We start from the raw sequence: 14,456 nt of genomic DNA on the forward strand, positions 1-14,456 counted from the left end.
GATGGGGTCCTCCCACCCCTCCCTCTTGGTTTCTGTGTCCCTGTAAGATGTACCTCCCCTCTCTCACCTAAGTTGAAGTGCCTGCTCGTCCGCAGGCTGGCGGCCTACTGCCAACCCTGGGCGCCTTCCCCATATAAGCCCGATGGTTTGGATGATTGGACGATAACCGTTGCTCTCTCTTCAGGTTTATCTCTGATGAATAAATATTACAGTACTATAAGACTTGAGAAAGCCTATTATATTGCCATCATTGTGTTGTTTCTCCATACACGCTGTGTTGTAGCATTACATACAAAGACGGAAACTAGGACATTAAAACGGCTTGGACACTAGGCCTGAACAGCTGGACTGAAATGTAACACTAAATTATAGCGGTTACGGCACAGTGCAACTTTGTATGCATTATTTTATATTGTATAAATACAAATTAAAAATTAAAAACAAAAAAGTGTACACACCTTTGGAGATAACATTTGCCAAGTGTGTATAGTACAGGCACTGACTTAACTACAGCTCCCAGCAGGCACTAGTCCTGTAGCTATAAACACTTGCACAGAGGTCACATGCTACAATACATCTGTTAGTAAACTCTCAATTGACATGTACCTACCCGAGGGGAGAACATTGGTTGAGTGTGTACTAGAGAGATTGACCTGACTGAAACTCACAGGAGGCACTGTTTCATCAACTCCAAACACCAGAACAGTGGTCACTTGTCTAAAGACCATGTCTGGAAACTCACAATTTAAATTTACTCAACTGGGAGGATACCATTTGTCAAATGTGGGAAGTAGAGGGAGTGACATGACTACTAAGGCCAGGAAGACCCTGTGCCTGTAAACCCGACCACCAGCCCAGTGTTTGCTTGTCCAAATACCATTGTTTGATAACTCTCAATTGAAGTGTACTCACCTGGGAGGATACTATTTGTATAGTGTGCGTAACACAGGGACTGACACATCTTCAACTCCCAGCAGGTCCTGTTTGTCTAATTTCAAACACAGGCACAGTGGTCACTTGCCCACCTACCCCTGTTTGGCAACTCACAAATAAAGTATACACACCTGGGGGGATAATACTTGTATAGTGTGTGTAGTTAAGGGAATGACATGACTCCAACTCCCAGCAGGTCCTGTTTCCCTAACTCCAAACACCAGCACAGTGGTCTCTTGCCCACATATCCTGTTTTTCAACTCACAAACAAAGCATTATCAAATGGGGGGAGAATATTGGTAATGCGTGTGAACTAGATGGAATAACCTGACTGCAACTCACAGGAAGCACTGTTTCAGCAACTCGAAACACCATTGAAAAACCCCTGTTTGGCAACCCTCAATGTAAGTTTACCTAGCTGGGAGGATACCATTTGTATAGTATGTGTGGTAGAGGGACTGACGTTACTGCTAAGGCCAGGAGGCTCTGTTTCTGAAACGCCAAATACCAGCACAGTGTTCTCTTGTCCAAAGACCCCTGGCAACTCAATCCCAAATGAATTTTACTCATCTGGGGGGATACCATTGTCAAGAATTTGGGAGTAGTGAGAGTGGCCTGACTGAAATGTCCAGGAGGCTCTGTTTCTGTAACATCAAACACCAGCCCAGAATACTCTTGTCTAAAGACCCCTGTTTGGCAACTCATTCTCAAATGAAGCTTACTCACATGGGAGGATACCATTTGTCAAGTATTGAGAGTGACCTGACTGCAACTACCAGGAGGCCCTGTTTCTGTAACTCCAAACACCAGCCTGTGTTCTTTTCTCCAAATGCCCCTGTGTCTTCACTCTCTATTGAATTGCACTCACCAGGGAGGGTGATATTTGTATAGTGTGTAGTAATGGGTGATACATGACTGTTACATGACTGTTAAGGCCAAGAGGCACTGTTCCACTAACTCAAAACACCAGTCCGGTGTACAGTTCTCCAAATACCCTTCTTCCTAACCTCACAAATGAAGTCTACTCACCAGTGGGGATAACATTTATCAAGTGTATGAAGTAGAGGGAGTGACATGACTGGTAATGCCAGGAGGCTCTGGGGGTCATTCTGACCCTGGCGGTCATGGACCGCCAGGGCCAACGACCGCGGAAGCACCGCCAACAGACTGGCAGTGCTTCTGGGGCCATTCTGACCGTGGCGGTACAGCCGCGGTCAGAAAACGGAAACCGGCGGTTTCCCGCCGGTTTCCCACGGCCCCAGGGAATCCTCCACGGCGGCGCTGCAAGCAGCGCCGCCATGGGGATTCCGTCCCCCTTCCCGCCATCCTGTTTCTGGCGGGAACGGGTGTCGTGGGGCCCCTGGGGGCCCCTGCAGTGCCCATGCCATTGGCATGGGCACTGCAGGGGCCCCCTAACAGGGCCCCTTTAAGATTTTCAGTGTCTGCTTGGCAGACACTGAAAATCGCGACGGGAGCAACTGCACCCGTCGCACACCAGCACTCCTCGTTGCTGGGGCTTTCCCGCTGGGCGGGCGGGCGGCCTTTTGGGGGTCGCCCGCCAGCCCAGCGGGAAAGTCAGAATGACCGCCGCGGTCTTTTGACCGCGGTACGGTCTTCTGGCGGTTCCCGCCAGGCGGGCGGCTTCCGCCGCCCGCAGGGGTCAGAATGACCCCCTCTGTCTCTCCAATTCCAAACACAAGCCCAGTTTTCTCCTACCCAAATACTTCTGTGTATTAACTCTCAAATGAGGTTTACTCATCTGGGAGGATAGCATTTGTATGGTGGTGGGAAATTGGTGGAGTAACCAGAATGCCAAGACCAATAGGCCCTGTGACTCTAACTCCAACCTCAAAAACAATGTTCACTTGCCCAAATCTATTTATGAACCCTCAATTGAAGTTTAATCACCTGGGAGAATACCATTTGTCAAGTGTGTGTAATAAGGAGAGTGATATGACCGCAACTCCCAGGAGGCATTGTTTCAGTAACTGCAAACACCAGAACAGTGGTCACTTGTCAAAAGTACCCTTGCCTGCTATCTCTCAATTGAAGTTTCTTCACCTGGTAGTGACCAAAATACAGATCTTGCTCAACTCTGAGATGTGTCTGGCCACCCAGCTCCATCCTGACCAGCTAAACCAATATGAAACTTTTGAGGACAGGAAGGACAGCTTACCCATTGTGTAAAACAATGATCCCAAAGGCCTCAAGATGCATCACCAGAATGGTATTGGTAACAGACACATTCACACTGCACTAGGCACATGCTGACTCCAGTCACATATACAGCAAAGTCCTGGGTGTGCCTGCCTAACAATCAACTAGGCCTCAAAATGGCCAAAGACAAATCTTGCCTAGCCACTGTTTTGCCTGCACTAGTGGCAAGATGGGATTCTCAGGCCATCCTCCCAAGGACTAATGATCTGCACATTTTAGCAGCTGCTTGAATTAAATGGAATTGGCATTCATCACAATTGTCAGGTCAATACAATCAATATCCTGGCTAGTTACCACAATGAGATTAACTACAAAATAAATTTGTACAAGGTTGTGCTTAATGTAACACTAAAATGTTGGAGGTAGATGACACAATACAACCAATAACAATGTATGTTTTACATGAACAGGTGGAGCTGCCACTGGGTACACAGAGGCCACAGAAGAGACAGCCACTGATCCCCTGAATGAAGCCCTCAGTGAAGAAGACACTCCTGGACGTCTGGACGTACAGGATGGTTCAGGTCCATCTGGGTAACCTAGTCAGTCACCAACAGTGAGTCTCACTGTGGCCCCATCAACACCTCCCAGCCCGGTTGCAGCTACATCACAGGCAACCATTCACCAACCTGTGTTCTGAGCACAGTGTCGATCATCTTGTGCCTCCTAGTCCTGGATCCTGAGTTGCAGCTCAACACTTCTGACAATAAGGGTCCAGGAACCAGTGGGAGTGGGCACCATGTGGCAAGGGCACAGCACCGTCGGGGTAGGGTGCATGGGATGGATGCTGTGGGCCAGTGGTCTGAGGCCCCTGGGGATGCTTCTGGCCAGGACACCACCAGCCACATCTTTGGGGTCTATCAGGAGTCCCAAGACGTGATGGACCAGGTCTTGAACAAACTCCAGGAAATCAAGCAGCTACAGAGGAACATCCATAGGGACATCCATAGGGACATGCTTGAACAAAGGGAGGCTCACAATACCAACATGGCGTACCTAACAGGGGTGATGAGGGACATTACAACAACCCTGAGCAGATCTCTACAACACCAGTCTACCCCTTCCTTTGGCGCTTCAACACCAGGCCCTTCTTTATCGGTGGCAACCACTGGAAGGTCGGCCCTGCAAGAAGAAAAAGCCCCAGACACTCCTGCCTTAGTAGCAGCAGATCCCCCCCACCAATCAAGCGGGGACGTCCGGCAAAGAAGGATGGCAAGACACCCAACACTGCCAGCTATTGACCTCTTCCTAAAGGACCTCCTTTGTGTGCTGCATATTCACTCCGTTTACTGTTTCTGAACTTCCTAATAGTTCCAATGGGAGGACTTTGGACTCCTAATGGTGTGGCATCTACTCCAATGTTTTCATTCACCATGACTGACACATTCACTTTATGATTTTTCGACTTTACTGTCAAAATTGTACTTACTGCCAAGATTACAACCATTACACACATACGTACATGTGTCTGCTCACACCAAACATTTTATTCAAGTCTGCAGCACACAAGCTGTCCATATGTCTGGACCTTTGTGACATAAGAATGTGCAAATCATACTGAGTTAAAGTACATATTCCAAGGTACCTCCCCCTAGACCACAGAAGGGAGGGATTTGTCAGACATTGTCCTGTAGAATAGGGAAAAATTAAAGTGGATGATGTCAGCAGCTTGAACCTTATCGCATACCACAACAAAGTAGCCCAACATAACATAATCCAAGTTGCAGACAGGTGGCACTACAACAGTCCCTGATCACAGGTACATCATAATGCAATGACCATGCATCTGATGGTATGACACAAACATGTCAGTGTTGTGGCGCTGGCACTGTGGCTTGCAATGATGAACACATCTACAGCTACATACAGCTCATACAAGATTAGTGTTTAACTAACATGAAGGGTGAATGACTTGCTCGCAGTCAATGACTACATATTTCAAAAGGGTGTGCGGGGACCTCTGCTCCGCTGGCGGAGCTACTGGAGTTTTTGGAACTCCGCGCTCTACTTGCAGCATGGAGTTCATCCAAAAACTCTGCTAGTCCCGCCAGTGGAGCTGAGCTTACCAGGTGCCCACTACAGCCCAGTTATGGGCTACACAGCGCATTTGAAGACTGTCTGGAGTGTGGAGTTTTTCAAAAAAACTCTGCTAGCCCTGCGAGCGGAGCAGAGCTCATCAGGTGCGTGCTGCAGCTCAGAATGGGCTCCACAGCACAAGCGCAGATAGTCTGAGATTGTGCTGTGCAGCCCATAACTGGGCTGCAGCACGCACCGGAGCAGAGGAGGGAGGCAGTCACTGTCTTACGACAAGGAGAGGCGGACCCCCACATTCCCCCCGGGAAGACCCAGGTAAGTCCTTATCTCTTTTGTTGTTGTTTTGTGTGCGCACTAGTGCACAAACAAGGACTCGAATGGTAGCTTTTGCTGCCTATGGCCGTAGGCAGTGAAAGCTACTGTTTCAGGCCTCTTGTGGACCGGCATGTTCTGTGTGCAGTGCATATAGGGCAGGCTGGTGCACAAGAGGCAGGCCAGGGCCGTAGACATCAAAAGAAAGCTGCAGTTTCTGGCCTTTTGTGCACCAGCCTGCCGTGTGTGCACTGCACACGGGACAGGCCTGTACACAAGAGGCCTGAAATGGCAGCTTTCACTGCCTACAGCCCTCCTGAATGCAGTCCTCTGGGCTGACCAGGCCCGACCCTGCTTAGCACTTCCGAGATGGGCCCATTCAGGAGGACTCCGCACAGTACTCCAGCTTTGCGGAATTCCGCTGTTTTTTTTTTCAACTCCGCATAGCCAGACTCTATTCACTCTCTCAAGGCTTAATCATGAGTCACTCTGCCCTTCAAGTTGCCACACACACCACAAGCCAAATTGCTGTTGGCTACATGATGCACTGTCATGCATGGAAACAATGGGAATGGAGTGTCATGTAGGTTCTGTCAGCTCAGCCTGCAGGGACCAGGGCATGTCAAATGTATCTTCCAGTATGGGACCTAGTCTTGGCTGTGGTAGATCCACTGGCTATGCAACTGTGGCATGGTGCCCATTCCCTGTACCCTAGCAGATCCTGTCTTGTGGCCAATATGAGACTCTGGGGGCAAATCCTGCCCTGAATGTCTCATTTCTTTGACTAGATTAGGAATGGATTCAGAGGTAAATTATTAATCTAGTCCATATGTGCATTTAGCATCATTGTCAATGTGTGTCCTAGACTCATGACACATCCCTTACTCCCACAGCTGTGTTGTCACCTTCACACAGGTCATATTTCTCCAATACATGCGTATTACATAAATAACTGTCCCACAGTGCAGACAGTGTGTTGGTTCTTGGGAGGCCATGATATGTGACTCAGTAGCTTGGTCACATAGCAGAAACTGTACAATGCATGCCTTTGTTTGTTGGATGCCATCTCTGTAGGATGGATACAGTACATAACACAAAACCCCATCCTCTGAAGTCCCATGAGTCTGCATTCGTTAGGCCACATGTCAACAGATTGACAAGGAAGACACTTTCTGTACCCACCATGCCAGCCCCTTGATTGTTACTCATGTGTAATGTTGAAGTTTGTACTCTGGCAGTTGCCTGTAGGGACTGCATGCAGTGAGTCATTCTCACAAAGTGTGAATGTGCTGTCCATTCATGCCTAAGGAGTTTACCCCGCAGAACCCACAGAGGTGTGTAGTGTTTAATAGTGCCTCACATCACAGTACAGGTTACTAGAGCACGGGCTACCTGATGTCAATAAGCTTGCTTAGTCATTGTAGACTTTGAGCAGGGCAGTGGGTTAGTATGCAGATGGAAACACTTATGTCTGTAGTAATTTCCCTGAACATATTGGCTTGTGTGTTTCATACTTGGTGGGTACTGACAAATAGAAAAGTCCTAGCTTGATATTACTGACATTTATGTGACTCAACCATTTGTGATGAAATTTGTGATTATAATCTCTTTATTTCTCTTTTGCATCCATGCAGGTCAACACCCATCAAAAAAAGGAACTATGGAGAGCCATTGCCAAGAAGGTGGGGACCCTGAGGGTCCACAGCCGGTGGAGTGCCCGCTGCAGGAAAAAGGTGGGAGGACCTGAGTCGCTGGGCCCAGAAAATCACAGAGGTCTAGCTAGGGCTGTCCTCCCAACTCAGGCAAGTGTCCGTCGAACAATGACCTCCCCAATGGCCCGCATTTTGGAGGTAGCCTACCCAGACCTTGATGGGCATTTGAGGACAGCACAGCAGCCAGAAGGTGTGAGTACAGGGCATATTTCTGCCTATCACATTGCCAAATGAATGTTAGGTTCTGACAATTAGGGATGGCCATGTGTAACACAGTAGATGAGTGATTGTGTAGACATGTCATGTGTTGTATACCGATGTGCCTTGCCTATTGTCCCAGGGGCCTATGACACAATTGTGTACAGTCCAAAACAACTTGCCCTCCAGGGATGACATACAGCTGTGATCCACCAAGTACTGTTTGTTGTTGTAGTGGATGTAAATCCTATGCAACAGACCACTATTCCTCAATGTTACAAACATAGGGAAGGAAGTGATGGATCACTGTCCTCAGCCATGAGTCTGGGCAAATTATATTGGGATCTGCCACCCAGAGGCTAGTTGTATTCAGGTATGACATGTGCTGGTGCCTCACTATAGTCTGTAATGTGAAGATGGCCACCATATATGTGACAGATCATGCACTGTATTTTGGGTGCAGCTGCAGATCAATACTTACCCTTGTTAAGTGGGGAATGTCCATTGACATGATTTATGTGCCATCAATGTTGCCAACATTCTTGTGCCTACATGTCAGCATGTGTCCCTTTCTCATTATCAAAACATTTGTAAGCTGCTGTTTCATGCATGGTCCACCTGTTTTGATGGGATGATGTCTGTATTCCCTCACATATATGTGCATGGCAACCTGTGTGTGGACTAAACCAATTACAATGAGGTACATTTCATGTTGTGCCACATACAGGAATGTGTCACCATTGTTTATTGGCTGACACATTCCCTAATGTGTCATGCCATGTCATTTGACATGTACAGCTGCAGTAGCAATGAGGGACATGACAGGTAGACCTAGAGTTTTGAGACATAGGGGGTCATTACGACCCTGGCGGTATAAGGCGCTTAGCGCCGTGCAGAAGACCGCCAATACACCGCCGCGCGGCGGTAGACCGCCACAGCTATTATGACACACATCACGGAATCCGCCGAAATTCAGACACCCACACAATACCGCCACACCAAAGGTCAGCAATAAACTGGCGGAAACACATCCTCCACCTCCATGCCAACAGAAACACGCCCATGCTATTACGGCCCACGAATCCACGCGGCGGTCTTTCAACCACAGTATTCCATTGGCGGTACACACCGCCGCGCTCAAAATACACACACATCTCCAAAACACCGCCACATTGGACATTTCGAAATACACACACCTGAGACACATACACACACCACTCCCACACACCCAACACAATATAAAACACACACCCACATCACCCACAAACCCCTACAACCAGAAATTCTGAGAGAAGGCGAGAGAGAGAGCACAGAATAGACAACCACATCACACAGAGGCACACAACACCATCACCCACACAACATCCAAGCACAAAACACCACATACCACTACACTCACCAAACTCATCAACACATACACCACCCCACACATCACACACACCACCCCATGTCACGCCAAAGACACCCCCGCTTCTCTGAGGAGGAGCTCAGGGTCATGGTGGAGGAAATCCTACGGGTAGAGCCACAGTTATTTGGCTCATAGGTACAGCACACATCAATTGCAAGGAAGATGGAGCTATGGCAAAGAATAGTGGACAGGGTCAACGCAGTGGGACAACACCCAAGAAATAGGGAGGACATCAGGAAGAGGTGTAACGACCTACGGGGGAAGGTGCATTCAACGGTATCCAGGCCCACATCGCGGTACAGCGGCGGACCCCCACTGGCGGACCCCCACCTCCTCCCCCTCAACTAACAACAGGGGAGGAGCAAGTCTTGACCATCTTGCATCCTGAGGGCCTCGGAGGAGTCGTCGGAGGAACGGACACTGGTAAGTCAAATCTTAACTATCACATCCCCCACCCTACCTGCATGCTATCACACAACCCCACCCTCACACCCTTCCCTATCACCCAAACTCATCACTAATGTACTAATAACACCAACCACACATCCCAACCCCAAGACCTGCATGACACAACTAACCATGGACACTCATCACTAAAGCATGCCCACTGCACATACCCAGAACACCCCCCAACCATCAGCACACAACCCCACACACAGGAATGCCTGCACTGGGGTTCACGCACACCCAACCATTGCACACCATTACACACACACATGCAATAATCATGTACTTATACCCCCGCAGGAACCCGAAGGAACGTCACCACACCAGAGGGTCCAGACAACACCACTCCACCCCCAGAAGAGGCCCACAGTGACGAGAGCAGCTCTGCCCTACTGGATCTTGATGACCAGCCCGGACCATCGTGGGCCTCAGGACAGTCGGTTCCCCTCGCACAGGCACAGCCCAACACTGACCTTCCACCCTCTGGTAACACCAGCACAGCACCCACCCAGCATGCCCAAACCTCCCTACCCAGGACAGGTCAATCAGCGGTGTGTCTACCACTACAGGGCACCCAGGCTAACCCACCACCCCAACAACAACAGGGACCTGGGGTCAGTGGTAGTGGGCACACGGTCCAGGGGACAGAGGCACAGGAACACAGGGGAACTGCGACAGAGGGAGGACAGGCCAAGGGAACCGACTCTCCACGAGGCCCTCTCCTCCCTCATGGGAGCATACCACCACTCCCAGGAGACGATGGCCACGGTCCTGGACAAGTTGCAGGAGACCCTGCGTCTGCAGGAGGAGCAGTATTTGGGGTTCAGGGAGGAGCTCAGGACGTTCGGCTCCGCCCTGGGCACCATCGTAGGGGTGCTGACGGACATTCAAAAGACCTTGAGGGACACCGTGGCACTCCAAGGGGCCCCTGACACTAGCCACGACGATGAACTGCCTACCACCTCCGCCGGCGCTAGTGGACAGGACGCCCCGCCACAGGACCACCACACCAGCACCCCATACCCTGCAGACGGACAACCACCACGCAAGCGGGCCCTGAGATCCAGGAACAGGACAGAGCAAGATGACAAGACCCCCGCCAGAAAATAAGACCACCCTGATTGTCCCCCCACTGTCCCACTTTGTTACCCTGTCCAAATTGGAACTGCCCCAGCTCCACTTCCAATGGGCAGATGTGCAATGTACCTGTGAGACTAATAGACTGGACTCTGCCATGGACATTCCTCCACCATCACCCGTCACCATTTTACAACCCCCCTTCATTTTTAGCACTTAAATAAACACCCTTGAAACACAAAAAAAACTGGAGTCAGTCTATGATTTGTATTTTTCTATTATCAATGACAGTGTCATAATGGGTTACCCATTGGAAGGCTAACATACCAATGTCACACATCACAAGCCCTTCAAGGATGCAAGCAGTTGACACGTAGGTTACCACATTTGTGAAACTGAAATGGAAGGGGACAACTCAGTTAACAAATAGTGAGTGAAATGTCGGTACAGGATAGAGGTAGACGTGTGAAAGTTAATGTAATGTTACACCGGAAAATGTACTCACCTGAGTTTCACTGGAAATATTGCTGTATGACTGACTCCCTGTTGTCGTTTTCTTCTTCCTCAGCTTCATCCTCATCACTGTCCACAGGCTCCACAGACTCCACAGCTACAACAACACCTTCATCTGGATCATCCTCCTGCAGAAAAGGCACCTGTCGTCGCAATGCTAAATTATGGAGCATGGAGCAGGCGATGATGATGTCGCACACCTTCTTCGGTGAGTAGAATAGGGACCCACCTGTCATATGGAGACACCTGAACCTGGCCTTAATAAGGCTGAAGGTGCGTTCGATAACCCTCCTAGTCCGCCCATGGGCATCATTGTAGCGTTCCTCTGGCCTGGTCCTGGGATTCCTCACTGGGGTCAATAGCCAGGAAAGGTTGGGGTAACCAGATTCCCCCAATAGCCATACACAGTGCCTCTGGAGTTGACCCATCATATCAGGGATGCTGCTATTGCGCAGGATGTAGGCGTCATGCACAGAGCCAGGGAACATAGCATTTACCTGCGAGATGTACTGGTCTGCCAAACAGACCATCGAATGATAACTCTTCCGGTTCCTGTACACCTGTTCACTCCTGCGGGGGGGACCAGAGCTACATGGGTCCCATCAATGGCACCTATGACGTTTGGGATATGTCCAAGGGCATAGAAGTCACCTTTCACTATAGACAAATCCTCCACCTCAGGAAAAATTATGTATCTCCTTACGTGTTTCAGCAGGGCAGCCAACACTCTGGACAACACGTTTGAAAACATAGGCTGGGACATCCCTGATGCCATGGCCACTGTTGTCTGAAAAGACCCACTTGCAAGGAAATGGAGCACTGACAGCACCTGCACGTCAGGGGGGATTCCAGTCGGATGGCAGATTGGTGACATCAGGTCTGGCTCCAACTGGGTACATAGTTCCTGGATTGTGGCACGGTCAAACCTGTACGTGACGATTAAATGTCTCTCTTCCATTGTCAACAGGTCCACCAGCGGTCGGTACACCGGAGGATTCCGCCATCTTCTCACATGTCCCAGCTGACGGTGCCTACGAAGGACAACAGCGAATAACCAGTCAATATTCCTCCAGGTATGTACCCACAGTCACACACAAGACTACACCAGACAATGAACCCTTCCTGTATGTGTGTTGAGTGTAGGCCTCGGTATGTGTGACGTAGTTGAAAAAGAATCCATGTGGGCCCCTGAAATGGCGGCTGCCTGACCTCTCAACTGGGACAATGGGATTGTGGGGTAACAGCGCTGGCGTTACACACCGTCGCGGTAGGCGGTCGTAGACCGCGGCGCACTGCTGCATTGGTTAACATTGGACCCTAAGGGTCCCAGGAGCCAATGAACAGGTGCGCTGGCGGTGATGATGCGCACCGCCGCGGACGTCACCGCCGCGGACGTCACTGCCGCGGACGTCACCACCATTTTCTATCTGTTAAATCACTAGATACCTGACCTTCGACAGGAGAGGACCTACACTGCTAGTGCTGCTGTGACCTCGGTCTGGAAGCGACGATGGCTGCTGCGTCTGGGGAAAGGGCCCCTGCCTTCACTGCACAGGAGTTGGAGAAACTTGTGGATGGGGTCCTCCCCCAGTAGATGCTACTCTACAGTCCTCCAGACCAACAGGTTAGTACACAGGGAGCATGTTGTATGGGCTAGGCCTGGGTGGACAGGGCTGGGGGGAAGAGTGAAGGGGGCAGAGTTCATACTTCAGTAAAGAATGGGAATAAATGGGCCACATGGTCAGAGTAGGGAGGGGGGCACTCACATTGATGGTGCAGTTGGTAATGACTGTTCATCTTCCCTTGTGCATGTCATGTAGGTCAGCACCCACCAGAAGAGGGACATTTGGCGTGCCATCGCCAAGGAGGTCCGGACCCTGGGGGCCCACCAGAGACGGGGCACCCACTGCCGGAAGAGATGGGAGGACATTCGCCGCTGCAGCAAGAAGACGGCGGAGGCTCAGCTGGGGATGGCCTCCCAACGTGGGAGGGGTGCCCGTCGCACCATGACCCCCCTGATGTTCGTGATCCTGGCGGTGGCCTACCCGGAGTTGGATGGGCGCTTGAGGACATCACAGCAGACACAAGGGGGTGAGTACAACCTCATTCTGCGGACTTTGCGTGCAGTGGAGGTGTCTGGGTGGGGGAGGTGGGCTGTGGGTTTCCCTAGGCCAGGGCGAATTCGGTAGGCAAGGCCCCTCAGTAATGTAGGCCATGTGGCACTCTACCCCACATCAGAAGAGTGCCAAGTTGAGGTATAGTTGCCCCTGTGGCATCCATGTGCGCAGATGACCACCATTGCCATGTAGGCCATATCCCAGAAATTGCATGTGCAGAGGCCAGGAGCACGGCGTAATGCATGGGGCTGCTGCGTCTGTCTTGTCCGCCAACGGTAGCGGTATGCCATGCACTAAAACTCTCTTACTTCTGTCTCCCCTCCTTTTTCTGCTCTCCCTGTCCTTTTGTACATCAGCATTATCAGGCGGACGTACAGTGGCACCGGAGCACGAGGGAGCTGCATCCCACATGGCCATGGAGGGCCACACCACAGACTCTGAATGCACCAGTGGGACGGAGGGCGAGGGGAGCTTCACGTCGGCCACCGGATCAGCAACCAGCGACACGGACTCGTCTGACGATGGGAGCTCCCTTGTGGTGGCGGCACCATCTGTGCCCCCCACTTCTACAGGTACAGCCGCCACCTCCCCTACCAGCACCGCCCTCCCAGCAGCCCCTCAGCGGTCGCCCCGTGCCCGCTCACCCAGGAGGGTGGGTATCACCTTCGCCCCAGGCACCTCAGGCCCTGCCCCAGTCACCCCTGCTGCCCTCAGTGAGGAGGCCATTGACCTCCTCAGGTCACTCACTGTTGGGCAGTCTACCATTGTGAATGCCATCCAGGGTGTAGAACGAGAGTTGCAACATGGTAATGCATTCCTGGAGGGCATTCATTCTGGTCAGGCTGTCCTTCAGCGAACCCTGCAATCTCTGGCCTCCGCACTGATGGCAGCCATTGTCCATGTGTCTAGCCTCCCCCCTCCAACTTAGTCCACCCAGACCCAATCCGCTGTACCCCAGCCCATCCCAAGCACACCTACAGGCCAGCATGCACACAAGTCAACACACACAAGTAGCTCAAGCAAACATAGGCACCACACACACCACCTACACTCACACAAGCATCACACACATACGGATACAGCAACATCCACTGTCTCCACTGTGTCCCCCTCCTCTTCTTCTCCCTCCTCCCTCCCAGTCTCGTCTACACACACACCTGCATGCACCACATCTACAGGCACTAGGACTCGCACCAGGACACCCAGCACCACAAGCCGCTCACCTGCACTCACCACCTCCACTGCCATTTACACGTCCCCTGTGTCCTCTCCCAGTGTGTCTGTAACGCCCCCTCCCAAAGTACCCAAACGCCGGCAATCACTCACCCAACATCCATCCACCTCACAACAGCCTCCAGTACCTGCACCTGCACCCAAAACACCTAAAGTGACACCTCCTACAACCACCTCCTCTTCCTCCACTCCCAGACCCCCTCCAGCTACCCATCCCAGTGTCCGTCAGAAACTGTCCCTCTGTCAAATTGACCT

Source organism: Pleurodeles waltl, chromosome 4_2 (assembly GCF_031143425.1).
Source record: "Pleurodeles waltl isolate 20211129_DDA chromosome 4_2, aPleWal1.hap1.20221129, whole genome shotgun sequence".
Taxonomy (NCBI): domain Eukaryota; kingdom Metazoa; phylum Chordata; class Amphibia; order Caudata; family Salamandridae; genus Pleurodeles; species Pleurodeles waltl.